The sequence below is a fragment of the Amblyomma mixtum genome, chromosome 1, assembly GCF_055824585.1.
Source record: "Amblyomma mixtum isolate Tamu chromosome 1, ASM5582458v1, whole genome shotgun sequence".
NCBI lineage: Eukaryota > Metazoa > Arthropoda > Arachnida > Ixodida > Ixodidae > Amblyomma > Amblyomma mixtum.
Genome location: NC_143012.1, coordinates 15,693,588 through 15,708,051, shown reverse-complemented (window position 1 = coordinate 15,708,051; position 14,464 = coordinate 15,693,588).

The window sequence follows — 14,464 nt, the reverse complement described above, 5'->3', positions numbered from 1 at the left end:
CCGCTGGCACATTCCACCATTGACGAGGAAGTCACCAAAATTTACAGATTCTCAGGCCGCATACCGCCACTACCTACAAGGCGCGGCGTCACCGGCTGCCCAACACATTCTATCCACTGCCCTCTCTCTCGACTGAATGGTCACTCTGACGTGGATCCCTGGGCAGGCATAGATCCCCGACAATGAGCGCGTTCATGCGGTAGTTCGAGAACACTCCTCCTGGGCCCCGGACGATCAGGCTTAGACCTAACCCCACGCAAGAGGCCACATCGGTCCTTTCTACATATTGTGACGAAGACGAAGCTGGCAGTGGCGCGGGACGGAGCGCTCGCGCTAGGCCAGCGGCCATTAAACCATCTCATAGCCATCGTTCACCACGCCTCATTCTTCGGCTGGCCGCCGCGTAACATTTGGTGTGAGGTGCGGGGGTCCCTTCATCGCCATCCTGGTCACGGAGCTTCGGCGTCCTGCGCCTGCCGTAGACGTCGGCCGTGAGTACCTGGTCAGCGCCGCACGGCCGTGCCCCAGCCCGCCCGACCTGAACCGACCTCGACGCTCACCCCAGCCCCGTCCCCCGCCCGGACCACACTACACGACGACCCAAGACCCGACGGGCCTAAGACCAGACGGACCCAAGACCCCACCGACCCAAGACCCCACTGACCCAAACGTGAAGACGCCGTCCCCCTGCCTCTGCCGTTCGGTGCGTCCAGAGACCTCGGCCGTCAGCTCCTGGCACCCTCCGGCCCGGATGCTTCGTCGACCGGGACTCATTCTCTCATCTTTTTCATCGTGGCGGCCAGCACTGCACCATCTTCTACATATTGTTCGATCCTTTACTCAAGACCATCGCCATTTCGCCGTCTGTTCGTCACCGATCGGGACGATCGCTCGGAGGCCCCGGGTAGTGTGACGAAGACGAAGCTGGCAGTGGCGCGGGACGGAGCGCTCGCGCTAGGCCAGCGGCCATTAAACCATCTCATAGCCATCGTTCACCACGCCTCATTCTTCGGCTGGCCGCCGCGTAACAATATCATCAGAGCATCATATTTCACAAACAGAGCTGAAGGACGTTAACCCCCCCCCCTTCCCCCTCCCCATCACTGTAACTTGTCCAGCATCCCATGGCGACACTAGACGATGCTTCATTACACCTTATTTCCACTCATGCTTTCACCACACTCCCCCCTCCCCCTCCCCACATTGTAAGATCCGTGACATGCCCAAATCCACAATCTTCCAGTACCTATGGGAATGCCATTCCCCACAGGCAGTATCCCCCATCCCGCTCATTCCTCTTGAAAGGGTGCTTTGCGGATCGCTCAGCCCACCGGCCAGAAATGTCTTATGGACTGGGACCTACGTGAAGCTCACGCCCGTGGACTCCTGGACCGAAAGGAGACCACCCAGGCGGCCTCTCTCTTGCCCCATAAAGTTGTTTCCATCCATACCAAATCCAGGGCACTCCAGCAAAGACCGCACGAATACGAACACTAAAAATAAAATCACTACAAATCAACAAAAGTTCTGTCAGAACACCAATATGTAGTGCCGAAGTTGATAGACGTACCGACTGACTCAGAGACGTGATGATATTTTGTTCTGCCCACATTACACGTCACCCGAGGTTAACTACCGTGCGAACGGAGGTGTAGAAGTTGCTCGCCTATAGTCGGATACAGCTCAATAACGAAGCAGCATGTGCCCGTCAAAGAAGTCCCTTTAGCCGACTGCGTCGACCGATTTTCATGACGAGGCGGTTAGTTCGAGTAAGCCATGGTGATCCCCCATTAATCTGCCACCTACTGCGATTTCACAGCAGCAGGTCCAAGGGGAGCTGTCGAAGGGTATAGTGGGAGAATCGGTAAAGGGGGAGAATCGATAGATGCCATTGGCTCTAGGGGATCATTTGAGGGGAATCTGCGCTTTCTTGAGCTGTACTCGATTATAGGAGTATTGAAAACTATTATGTCACGTTCTACTCACTGGATGCGCTTTGAACTTCCTGGTAGACATCCGCATAGGCTGAGAAAACAAATTAGGCCCTTTTTAGGGTTCAAAGTATTGTTTTCACCCTCTGTAGTGGAGGAGCTCTTGAGATACGTTTCTGTGCCCAATGCCAGCGTATTTACCTTAGTATACGACTGGCACGAAATCCGTCGACCGTCTTTATATAAAGCCAGCTGTACTATAACTTAGTCACTTTCTCGTGCAGATCACTTTTTCAGGGCGTGTAAGATTCGAATAGGGCAAGAATTAGGAGCACTTCCAGAATGTAATTATCGGCAAAAAGTCGATCTAAATTAGGGGTAATACTGCATGAATACGTCATTACTTTGGCTGAAAGGTAGGCGGCTCAGTGCTGAAGGCAATGAAGCGAAGAATCCTTTTATAGGGAAGATTCTAGTTGAGTGCCTCAACTCTCACGGACACTGGCCGGTATAGCAGCAGTTATGGTAGTGCAAGAAATGACGGCAGCTGCGCATGTAATTGAGCGAGTAATTTTTATGGCGGTTGTAAAATAATGACCTTAAAGGGGAGTATCATTCTGGCGCTCACGGCTTGTTTTGTCACCAGCTACAGGGAAGTGGACAATCGCTGCGCTAGTAGTGCAACCTAGTGAGTTTCCAACAAAATGCACAAGGCTGCTTTGCAGATTGTGTGAGCGCCTCGCTGTGAGATGGCGGCAAAATTCTCATGGCGTAGTTGTTCGATTCCACAAAACTTCGCCAGATGGCGCCAAACACTCGTTGTGACGATAATTCAGCGAACTTCGAATTGCTAAATTCAGGCATTAAATCATTAGAGCAGCTGGTGCGCAAGTAGTAGTTATGGCAGTAGGATCATGCTTCGAAGCTTATGTAATCAGCCGTACTGACTCACAACCATCACCACAAAATTGATATTCTGAAGGTTGTCATTTATTGTTAAGTTTTCACAACATGCTCTAGCCAAGGCATCGCGTATGACGCACACTGCAATGGAGGTCTGCGGATCATATTTGTACAAGTTGCAATGGTTTAACCTGTGCCGAAATCTCAGCCAACGAACACTTTGTAATTTGCCTCCATGAAAATCAAGGCGGTATTAAATCACTAAATTCGGACTCAATAGCTAAATGTCTAGCCACATGCTTCATTGTGGTACATATGTGGGATGGTTTAGTCATCATTGTGCTTTGCGGTTATATTGTCAGGCCTGCACACGGAAGTAGGTCGTGGGCCTACTTCCTTGTGCAGGCCTGACAATATAACAGCAAAACAATGATGACACACAGAAGTTGATTTTGTTTCCTGTTTTATGTGACCGTGTGCCGCTCAACGCTATGTCGATGTGGGTTAGAAGAAAGAGAGAAAGGAAGACAAAAAGGAAGAGAGAAAGAAAGAAAGAGAGATAGAAAGAAATAAAGAGAGAAAGAAAGAAATAAAGAAAGAAAGGAAGAAAGAAAGAAAGAAAGAAAGAAAAAGAAAGAAAGAAAGAAAGAAAGAAAGAAAGAAAGAAAGAAAGAAAGAAAGAAAGAAAGAAAGAAAGAAAGAAAGAAAGAAAGAAAGAAAGAAAGAAAGAAAGAAAGAAAGAAAGAAAAAAGAAAGAAAGGAAGGAAGAAAGAAAATCCAATCTTCCTTTTTCTCTCCGCCGTGTGTGAAAGATATCAGCACTAAACGCAATCACCACAAACACTCCTACAGCAATCTTCGGAAAAGCAAACTTTTTATGCACAGTTTTTATCCACAGACGATTTCTGATTGCAATTCATTTCCAGAAAGCGTAGTTGAATCCTAAAACACAGGCTAGGTACTACAGGAATATTTATTTGGCTGAGAGTTTTACCCAGTCTTTCTGTGATTGCACTCCTTTTTATCGATGTAATGATTACTTTGAAGTATTACCCACTTTTCTTTGTTTTTTTGCCTTCTCCGGTTCTTCGCCTACTGAATTCCGGCCGTTACACTGCCCGTTAGCTTCGTTTGGTGGTAACTTGTGCCATTTTCAGTGTCTTGCTTGTGTGCCAAATTCATGTATGCCCCTTTTTCTAGTGCCAGAATACTCGTTTGCATTATTTTGAAATAAGCAAATTGCGTCCCTTCTTTATGGAGAGGTGTCTCCGTATTAAGGTTACAATGCTGAATGTTATTATATGTACAGTTGGGGAGAAAAGTCTCTGGACCATGTGATCCACAAACGAAGCCGATAGCTCTGTTATTAGCCGCCGGCTAGAGTCGAAACTTTTGGAGGAGAAAGAAGAGGATTTTTATTTTCACCTCCACTAGTGTGGTCGGCAACCGGTGGCTGATAATAGAGCTATTTGCTTTGTTTGCGGATCACGCGGTCCAGAGACTTTTTTCGCCGACTGTACACAGAAGGTAGTGGAAGTGATTTACTTCATTAGGGACGTAACTCAACGCCTCGCCCACGCTACAATTAAAACCGCAATTTTATCATCTGACGTAGTTACAAGCGACGAGGAAGCGCACTGCCACCACCGGTACAACGCGGGCCAACTCGTGGGTCATGCTGTGTCACGAAGACCACCAATCAGATCCAAGCAAAGCAGGCAGCAACTTTCCCAGCAAAGCCGACCCAGAAGCTCCGGCTGAGCCCATCGCCCAGAGTGCGCTGCCTTTCGTCCTGCCAACCACGAGACGCCAGGGAAGCCAGCGACCCTCGCTAAGCACTTTCCTGGCCAGAACTTCGTATGTTGATGACGTTGGCGCCACACCGAACGGAGGAGATGTCAGGAGTGCGCCGGAGGTTGCAGTGGAAGAAGAGACAGCGTTGTGAACTGTGATCTGCTTAAATACAACTTTAATACCAGAAGCAGACGTACGATAGTCAGGTACAACTCAAGAACAAAGCGACAAACGCCCCACAAAGGAGCCCCTCAAGATAATTGCTTCAACCGATTCTCCCCCTTGACCGATCCCCTTGGACCTGCTATAGCGTGAAAAGGCAGGGCGTTGCAGATCAATGGCAAGTAACCACGACTTGACAGGATTAACCGTGACGTCATAAAAATCCGTCGACGCCATTGGCTGGAGGGCCTCATTTGAGGGGCGCCTGCCGCTTAGTTCTTGAGTTGTATCTGATTATAGTGTGGTGTTTATTTAAGCTAATAAGGCATTAGAGCTACTGTATAGGCTCTGAACGGAATTCAGAGTTCCGTGTTTGTTTTCAATGTGCCGCTTCTTCCTCTATCGGCCAAACGCGGTCATATTGTTTCAAAGGATTCCTACATTGCAGAGGAGCCGACCATTCCGCGCCGTTTAGCGCTCGACTGCTGTCGGAAGTCCACTGGTCCACCTACTGCCCTCGTGCTGAGTGGTTGTTTTGTCCCAGTTGTTTTGTCCTATAGTCCATATGAACGTTGAAACTTTTGTACCATATAAACACGCAATTTTATGACACGTTTGTTCTAAATACTAAAAATAAAGAGCGTGACTTGTATCGTTCAAAAGAGATGGCGCTACCAATCTTTATGGCCCCTGCCACATCCGTTCCCTCTGTACTTCCTTTTTATTATTTTGTATATTAATTTTTTTTCGACCTACTACGGTGCGTGCGCGGTGCCCGCCTGATACAAAGGGAACAGCCACAATCCATCATCCATCATCGTCAGCATGAGTATTTGACAGACAGACGATTTACAGACAATTACGATAGCTGGCAGTGCAAAATTTGAGCGCGGCTTTTAGCGGTTGGCAGGTGGCGTATTACGCTGCTAGACACACTCCGCGATCTTCTCGTGGCAGCTACCTTCTAGGACTACCTGTTACATAGACGACTACGACGCAGAAGCCAGGAATCGGCGCCTAAGAACTGCGCTTTAAACAAAAAATGGAAACCGACAGCGCAAAGCCAACAATTGTCTGTTAGAAGAAGCTTACAGTATAAATACCTAGGCGTTGTGTTCGACTATGGCCTGAACCGGAAACCACACATTGAGCATGTGTGTTCCAAATTAACAACATCATGTTACTCTCTACTTAGAAGCAGAGTGCACTTTGATATATCTGTTCTGAAAATCATTTCCTAGGCCACATTCCATTCCCGTTTCGCTTATGGTTACAACTCATGGGCTTCCACGTTTAAAACATACTTGGATCCCATTGTACGCCTTCAGAAAAGGGCGTTACGCATTATGATACTATCCAACAGATACCAGCCAAGCCGTGCATTTTATCAAGAACTTAAAATACTTCATGTTTTCATTCATGCTTCTGTTTGAAGTCAAGGCGTCAAATACGGTCTACAACATTGTCTAACAACCACCCACTCACAATCCATATTTTTACTATGCCTACCAGTAACACCAGGAATGCAAGCCATTTAAACTTGGATCTCCCTCTAACACGCAACCTTTAGGGTCAACAATTGCTGCATTTCCACGCTGCTAAAATTTGGAATGATATCCCCTTTGAGGTCAAAATATCTAGCAACTTTGAATGCTATGTAAAAAGATTTTTTCATTATATGTAGTAGTTACAAGCACTGTTTGTACTTTTTGTTTGTCTTTCTTTTCTTTTTTTCGTGTTATGACTGGCATGCATTTGCACTGTTCCGATTTCTAGTCTCTTACTATGCTGCCAAGAGTGCGTGACTATGGGCCCAAACTAGCTTTGCTATAGGCCCATCAGATTTTGATGTATGGTTTATGCGTTGAATAAAGCAAATAATTCTCTCTTTGTCTTTCTCCACTACAGGTGTCGGCAGGAGAAATCAGTGTGACGCACACTGAATATCATTAGAGAGGGAGAAGCAAATTCCGTATCCAAGAGTGCGAACAATGGCTTGCTTTCACAACGATGTGCATACTTTTTGTTGCCCCTCTATGAACGCTCGTGCCGTTTTTTCCTTGTGCTTCTACAAAACACACTTGTTAATTCATAAATCTTTTCTGTTAACAGCGAGAGCCAGAGGCGCATTTATGGGCAGCACTTAGAGGGGACTGCGGGAGCAGGCTGAGGGTTCTATTGCGCAGTGCAAGCAACACAAATGCTGCTGCTGGTCTCAAGGTAGCGGAATCGACTCTCGTGCTGCGACCGTATTTCAATGAAATAGAAAAATTCGGTGTGGCTTAGCTTGGTTAAGCCCGGTAATTGCGAAAGCAATATCCGTACCTACGCCATGGTACAGCTGGTAGTGTAGCTGGTGGTGGTGCTTGTGGTTAGACTTGTGGCGATGCATCTGTTATACAATACAATCCAATCCAATGTAATTTAATGTAATCTAATCTATTCTATTCTAATCCAATCCAATCCCGTCCAGTCAGGCCGCCGTTCATGTGCACCGCACCGCCGTCGCACACGGACGGCGCGAGATCGCGAAGCAATGTTAAGCCGCTGGTGGTTGGCAACAGCTACTGCTTTCTAGCGACGTGAGTCGAGCGTAATCTCTTCAGCGCAACGCCACAATCGCGCTCCTAGCGGAGAGGGCAGGAGTTAGGCGCCGGTGGTGGCACCGCCGCGGCTTGCGACGGCGCGAGTCGGTCGCCCTTCTCTTCGGCGTGATGTCACACATGACGTCACACAGAGGTCAACTAAAGGTCAATGGTGGCACCGCCGCGCCACGGCAAAGGCTGAAAGTGCAAGTAGTAAAGCTTTCGCTTTAATACAAAAACGCCCATATGTTGTGCGATGTGAGGGCACGTTAACGAACCTAGGTTGTCTAAACTAATTCGGAGCCCTCCACTGCGGTGTCCCTCGGTGCCCATGCGTCGCTTCAGGATGTGAAACACATCAACTTACAATTTTATTTTTACGTTTCCGCTAAAAGTCGTTGATTAATTCGGCTCCGCACTACCATAGGCTGGAGGTCCTGTTAGCATAGTTCCTATTGCGGCTGCCGCGGAAAAGCGATCGTCCTGGGCTCGATTTTTGCAGCAGGACAAAGTTTTCTTCAACCACGATGCATTTGAAAAAGCTGTGTAGCCTTCCTACGACATAAGGCTGGGCTAGGCTGGATGTTAATCAATAATTAAGGACGGATACTTTCTTTTATATTGATAACGTCCTATACTTAGAGCGATAAAGCCACAAATGTGATCCTGGTGCCAACGGTTGGAGAGGGAGTGGGAGGGGCCATGACCCCTTCGAGAAACGTATGGGGAGGCTGCAAAGGTTAATCGTTTTTGCCTCCCCCTTCAATGAAAAAAGCTCTATGATGCAATAAGCACATACAAGCGTTGTCATACATGTAGATGACATGCAATTTGTGCGATATTGTTCCCAATTTCGGACAAATGCATGATTTTGCACACATATATGACATGTGGATGACATTTGTAAAATAAATGTACGACATTGTTGTGACAAGCCTGTATGAGGTTATTGCATCATACAGCTTTTTTCACTAGCTCCCCGCCCCCCCCCCCCCCCCCCCCCCCTTCTAACCTCCTGAGTTCCGGGTGAATACCCGGTTATGTCTTTACTGCTTTCTCTGTGTCACTCGTGTGGCGCTCGAACAATATGAGCGCATAAAGAAGAATTCGAAAACTAGTCTAACATCCTCCAGGCACGGGTATGTCCACAAAGCATCTCTTTGTTATTCACTGGTCGGTAAGGGCTTGAGTTTCGACTTTTCCCATGACTCTACCACACATAGGTGCCCTAGCAGGCTGAATTGTTAAACCGAATCACATGATCCTCGAGGTCGGCATGAACGAGGCTGTAAATGCTATTTTCAGAGCTGGAACGTACAAATAACTGCGACGGGTACATCTATCCCAACATAGCATTCGGTAACACCTCTCGAAACGCCGACAAAGCTTGCTTGCTGTAAAACAATTTGTTTTTTCCTTCAAGGAGATATACCAGGCATCCGTATCACTGACACTCGACAAAACAACTGCGCACAACATGTCCCGAGTCTACCCGAAAAACTCACACGCTTGCAAAAAGGCCGCGCGCTGTGGCTAGAAAACCGGTCCGGCAGAGAACGGTGGTAAAGCACCGGTCCCGTCCGGTCCGCTATCGCTTACGTCAAAGCGCATTATTGTTTTCTTTGATGTCCTTGTTCACACCGCAGACGGGCGAAGAATCTGCTTGCGCCGTAAAACCACACATCTCGGAACCTTGCCCGGCTGCGCATCTCACGCGCATGCGCACTGGCTTAAAAAATTCGAGATTGATGTTTTTCAAAACAGCTCTGCCCTTTCACTTAGCTCAACATAATTCTATAGGAAGCATTGTTCGGCTGTGTATGTATTCTGAGCTTTCTAATATTGATGTATCAGCAATCGATCGAGCTTCCATCGTGCCGCCAATCAACGACTACATGCCGATGTCTACAAAACGATTAAAATCGCCGTTGTTTTTTTCATCCCTTTGTTTCAAGGTCCGGTACCGGCAGGTTTCAGGCAGATGAAGTGGAAGAGGTCGCAGGGAGAGGTGTCGCTGCCCTGAGACAAATATGGAGAACGTCGCGATTAGCTCTTCATTGTTAGGCCTAGGCGTATCTGGAACGGGGTAAACATTCTGACCGCGATATCGATGCCTTTTCTCTGTCGGAGAAACAGGCAGGCGGAAAAGAAAAAGCGTTTGGAACTAGAAAGCCCGTCTTTTCTGAAACAATTGCCTGACTACGGACAAAAGCGCAGTGAAGACGAGATGATTAAGAAATCCGCGCTGGTGAAATCTACCCGCATTCTTCTCGCTGTCAGAAACCTAGTTTCTGTTCTGAGAATGCAGTGCTCTCCAGGGAACTGCTACGCGTGGGTGTTAGAGCCACGACAGTACATGATTATCGTGTTTGGCTGAACATATTTGTGCACACAAAACTCCCTAGAAAAAAGTGGAGAGGCACATAAGCTCCGCCCTAAGGGTATGACGAGACAGCTTTAGTTTGGTATGGTTTGTGGGGGTTTAACGTCCTAAAGCGACTCAGGCTATGAGGGACGCCGTATTGAAGGCTCCGGAAATTTCGACCACCTGGGGTTCTTTAACGTGCACTGACATCGCACAGTACACGGGCCTGTATAATTTTGCCTCCACCAAAATTCAGCCGCCGCAGCCGGGATCGAACCCGCGTCTTACGGTGCAGCAGCCGAGCGCTGAGCCAAGGCAGCGGGTTGAGATAGCCAGAGTAGGTTAATGTGCATGCATGCCGATTTGTTCGTTCTCTACTTGAAAAACATGTAGTATGAAAGGAAATTTTGGTAGTAAGAACAATTTTGTGTAGTTTTTTCCAAAATAAGTATAGCACTACAAAAAAATGCCACGAAACAACACAAAAACTCGGTCATTAGGACAAAACTACAAAACATTTTGCTCCATTTCTGACACAGTTCTCTCGTCCTTGTCGACTGGGCTGCGCCAGCAAGCTTGTCGACCAGGTGTTGCTTGCCGAACAATGCGCATCTGTCGGTTACGTGAACATGGAAGGGAACCCCTAACACCATGCGCGTCCCCATATGACGCCAACCCTGACCCTCCCCCCCCCCCCCCCCCCCCCCACCCTCCGCTTCGCCACTTCTCCCATCCTGCCTTTTCGCCAACAGCACAGGCATAAAGATAAAGGCAGGAGCGTTAAAGGTTAAAGGCTGTTTGCCGACTACCCCTGGGATATGGCGCAATCACGACGGCACATCGCACGCCGTGACACGGCAAATATACGCTCTCAGAGTACATAAAGAGTGACGTCTTAGGTCCTGTTCATCTGATCCCGCGCTAGAGGGATATGTACCTAGCGGAGAGTGCCATGAGACATAGGCTGCTTGTGAGACTTTTGCATCTCCGGGTATGCAGCCGTTAAAATTGTAACGCCCCCAGAGCGCGTGGGGCTAAGTGCCTGCCCTGCGGACTCGTAACCGGCGCGAGGTCGCGATTGTCGGGCGAAACGACCGGCTACTAAAGAGACTCGTGGGGAGAGCGCGCGCGGTGATACAGGAGCGCTCGTAAAGAATGAGCTGCCGGCACATGCGCCGTACAGACGCAGTACCTCGTACGTTGCGCCAAGAAAGATTATCCTGCGGTGGCCACCTCATTGTTCATTCTGTTCGTATTCGAATGCAGGGATTGACTGCTGCCACGTGCGCCGCTCAGCTATTCCAGTAGCCGATTCCCTATATCTTCTCAGTCGAAAAACACAACAGAAAATTGTCAGTCGTCACAGCAGATTTTTTGTAGTATTTTTCTACAACTTCATGGCCAAACAACACAACAGAAAACATTCTGTCGTCACAACAAATTTCCTGTACTATTTTTGGCCACTATGTTGTAGTAATAACAGTAATGCTCGTAGTGACAGCGAATTTCCTGTAGTGTTGTACTGTCCCTTCTCGTAATGACAGCGCAACAGAAAAGACAAAAAACTGATTCAGAATACCACAGAACATCAGAAAAATCTGTTAGGAAAGAGAAGGAATTTTGTTGTATTCTGGGCACGAATTTGTTTCTTTCGACTGGGTTGTGTGAGGATTGCATGGAAGAAGCTAACTGAATACGCAGGTATGGATAGGGTTTGCGGAGAAACTCGATGGGATAAAAAAGACATAAAAGTTTTTTTTTTTTTAATAGCAACTGCGGTGCTTTATTTCCAACGTTTCTCCCAAGAAGATTGCTCTAACTCCATAGATTATTTTACAAGTTTCCATAACAGCAGCTTTTGTGCTCTATTTTGCAACATTTTTCCAAAGAAAATTGTTCTAAATGCACATGGATTATTTTGCAAGTTTCCAAATTGTTACCGTCCACTCTCAATAGTGAGCGCAATGTCTATGTCAGATAGGTCTATGCAAACGTCTCTCAGCACAACGCCTAGCAGCCACGTAGAAGCAAAAGTACTTGCGGTTTTAGCAACAGTAGTAGCACTCAGTCTAAAAACACTAAAGAAAATTCCCTGTTGTCATAGCAGATTACCTGTAGTCTTTCGGCCATGAACGTGTAGTTAAATATAAAGTTTTGTATTTATAACAAAACTTTCTGTACCATTTCGATCCCCCTTATCGCAGATATAGAACTACTAGAGTGCAACAGAAGAATACTGGAATCCTACAGAAACGACAAACCATTCTGTCGTATAATAGGCATGATTTGGCCACTTTTTTTTACTGCGTAGCCGTATTAGCAGTATTAGCAACAGTACCCCCCCCCCCCCCCTACCTCCCAGTCTACCTTTGGCCACTTTTTGTTTCACTGCGTAGTCGTATTAGCAGTATTAGCAATAGTAACCCCCCAGTCTACGGTGATCACTGGCTTTTACAAAATCTGATCACCACCTCAGGTCTATAGCCGACAGTATGATCCTGCCTTAAACAAGACAAACTAAAAGCTATGCACAGGAAATCATTCTGAATTTTCACAACCACCACAGGAGGGAACGGTCGGGGCAGTCTTCACGGGTACAGAGGTTGCTTCAGTCAGGATAGGTACACAATGTCAAGAGGCCGAGAGCAAGCACTGAACATGAGTAAGAAAGCAAGCGCCTACCTTGGATATGTTAGCCGGTATTAAAGAGAGAAAATGCATAAGTGGCACAAATGTGAAGGCCATAACCTAAAATCGAGAATGCATAAAGTGTCAGATTGCATGGATACTACAGGACGGGAAACATGTTCGTAGAGACCAATATTCAGGTGAACTGACGAGATTAAGAGCTGGAACAACGAGGTTGCGAGAGATGATAAGCAGACTGCACTTATATGTAACTGAGAGAGGGTTTTGTCGTGCACTGCACCCCTTCTCTGTCTGATAACAGTGTGGAGGGCAGAAGAATAACTGACAAGAGCGATATCCCTAAGCATATGCTATTAAAGAATAACGTATATGTTTCTTTTTTTCATTTAGGCGCAACTTTTTAGAGCACATTCTCTTCATACGACGACCCCCCGCTATTGTCCCCTTATTGAGTAAGTGCCCTTTATTTTCCGAAATCACCGCATTTTTTTTTTTTTCATTGCTGAAGATTGGAGGAAAGCGCTGTTGAAACTTTGCAGGCATTAACGGAGATACCAGTGTTGACCATTGTTACCGCAAGTTCAGCGCCACTGCTGTGCATAAATTGGAAACAGTAAATAAGACGCACGGCGGTGCAGTCTGGCAGTAGAAGAGTGTCTTGACTCGCATAGATTGCTCGCGGAGGTTATCTTCAAAGTCGCAAGCAGCCTGTCCAGAGAGCTGGTATCATTACTGTCTTTGAGGTGCCCTACAATATGAGGCTAATAAGAAAGTAGCGGTGACACCGAACCCTTTATGCGTGGTTATCTGTAGCGACCGTATTTTATTTTCTATATGTGTACTCAAAAATTGTTAATTTTCAGATAGCACTTTTAAGTGTTTAGCTAAATTCACATAAATGGAAAACCAACTAGCCCAACTTCATGCGCTTACGAGCATATGTAGTGTCTGACCACGAAATATATTGGGCTGAGAGCCTGCAAAGAGTAGTGTTGTCTACTTCAGCTGAATGATTGGCCATCGCAAGGTAGTTAAACGTCTGTCTTTCTGCAAGCAACACAGAGCAGTGATTCTGTCTGCCTCCAAGTCTGCACTAGAGCGCCTGCAACGAGAGACTCCAGATGATAAATTTTGCCTCTAGGCTCTCGCCTGGCTGAGGAAGCTACCCTTAAAAGGATTTACAGTGTGTTTCCAGTGGCTACACTACCACGTTGTAGTCGCTGGTAACACTGGCTCGGCAGACCTTGCTCTAGAAGCCCGGTCTCTTCCGTCTTCAGTGGTTGTCCGAAAGGATGAGACCTTCGCAAGGCAGCTAGTGGGGCAACCCTTCACTGCACTTCGGCCACCTGTGCACCTCCCTTGCGTTACTCGACGCTTGTCCCGCGACAGAGCTACTCTCTTGTACACTCTAAACAAGAATGCACCAATATAGGAGTAAAATGGAAGTAAGTTGTCTTCTAGCGCACTCTTTCTTCAAGGGTGTGCGCTAGAGGACAATTTTACTCCCTTTTTACACCTTTCTGTTCAGAGTACTCTGCCTATACGCTCTTGCTGTAGTGGGGATGTGTACGAGAGATTTGCGGGTGTTTTGTGTGCTGCAGAAGTGTGTGTTCTCGGTCAAATAAAACGTTAGTAAGTACGCTCCCTACGATTCACTGCATTCCGAGAGACGTGTCCTGGCTATGCCATAAAATGCAACGTTAAATCAAGTCTCAAGCTGACCATCCCTCACGCAAACTAACATACAAATTTTTACACTTAGCACTGAGTCGTATAAAATTCAAACTAAAATTAGCGAATTGGTCATAATTTCAGCGAGAAATACGGAGTTATAAGACTTTTCACCATCCACATGCATTTTGTCATGTCTATTAATGTCGTTATAAAGCAGTTAAAAAACTGAGTTCTTGCGCTGTGCTCACTTGCAGCATCCCAAAAGAAAAATCTATGTTTCATCAGGCTCGGGAGAAAAATCGAAGGTTTTATGAATGGGGCATAATGTTTTGTGAACATGAATGAACAATGGACTGGCCAGTGAGTGAATGAAAACTGAAGCTTTTCACACTGGTTGAGTA